The sequence below is a fragment of the Mustela nigripes genome, chromosome 3 (genome assembly GCF_022355385.1).
Source record: "Mustela nigripes isolate SB6536 chromosome 3, MUSNIG.SB6536, whole genome shotgun sequence".
NCBI classification, from domain to species: domain Eukaryota; kingdom Metazoa; phylum Chordata; class Mammalia; order Carnivora; family Mustelidae; genus Mustela; species Mustela nigripes.
Window position 1 is genome coordinate 50,630,875 of NC_081559.1, and position 1,516 is coordinate 50,632,390.

The following is a 1,516-nucleotide window of genomic DNA, read 5'->3' on the forward strand; positions in this document are numbered from 1 at the left end:
ATGGATAAAGAAGAGGTGGTATATATACACAATGGAATACTATGCAGCCATCAAAAGAAATGAAATCTTGCCATTTGCGACAACGTGGATGGAACTAGAGCGTATCATGCTTAGCGAAGTAAGCATATCATATGATCTCCCTGATATGAGGAAGTGGAGAGATGCAACATGGGGGGTTAAGGGGGTAGGAAAAGAATAAATGAACCAAGATGTGATTGGGAGGATAACAAACTATAAGTGACTCTTAATCTCACAAAACAAACTGGGAGGAGGGTGGTTGGGAGAAGGGGGGTTGCGTTATGGACATTGGGGAGGTTGTGTACTATGGTGAGTTCTGTGATGTGTGTAAACCTGGCGATTCACAGACCTGTACCCCAGGGGATAAAAATATATGTTTATAAAAAATAAAAAATTAAAAAAATTTTTTTAAAAATGTATAACATACTTGTAATTGGAAAACCAGAAATAGAAGAAAGAAAGAAGGAAGCAGAACTATTTGAAGTAATAATAGTTGAGAGATTTCCAAAATTTAGTACAGATAACAAACAATAGATTCAAGAAGCTCAGAGAACACTAAGCAGGATAAATTCCAAACCAAGCCAAATCAAACATACCTAGGTATACTGCATTTACACTAAAGAAAATTAAAGACAAAAGGAAACTCTTGAGAGATGCTAGAAGAGAAAACGTATATTACCTATGGAGGAGTTAGGATAAGAAGCAAACTTCTAATCAGAAATCATGTAAGAAGGGATGAGTGAAATATTTGGTATTTAAAACCATAAAACCACCAACTTAGAATTCATCATCTAGCAAAATTATTCTTTAGAAGTAAAGATAGATACTTTCTCAGACAAAAACTGAGGGTATGTATCACCAATAGACCTTTCCTGCAAGAAATGCTGACAGAAAAATTTTAGGAATATGGAAAATAGTATGGGTCAAAACTATGGATCTATATATAGAAAGGCAGAGCATTGAAGAAGTAATGAGAAAAAGAAAGTATTTTTCTCATTCTTAGCTAAAGATATCTCTGTTTAAAGCAATAATAGTAATAGTGTTTTGGTGATTATAGGATATGGATAATTCAGTGTCAATAATGTCATAACAAATCAAAGGGAGGAATTGGGAATATTCTAAGGTACTTGTACTACAGGTAAAGCAGTATAATATTATTTAGAAGTGGACATAGATTAGTTCAAAATATATATTGTAAAGTTAAAACTAAAATTTTACTTTTTATTATTAAAATAAAATTAAGTTCCATAGTAATTAAAAAAATAAAATATATATTATAAACTCTAGGGCAATGACTAAAGTAATTTTTAAAAGTATAAGAGATTATGCTGAGTGAAATAAGTCAAGCAGAGAGAGTCAATTATACCGTTTCACTTATTTGTGGAGCATAACAAATAGCATGGAGGACATGGGGAGTTAGAGAGGAGAAGGGAGTTGGGGGAAATTGGAAGGGGAGGTGAACCATGAGAGACTATGGACTCTGAAAAACAATCTGAGT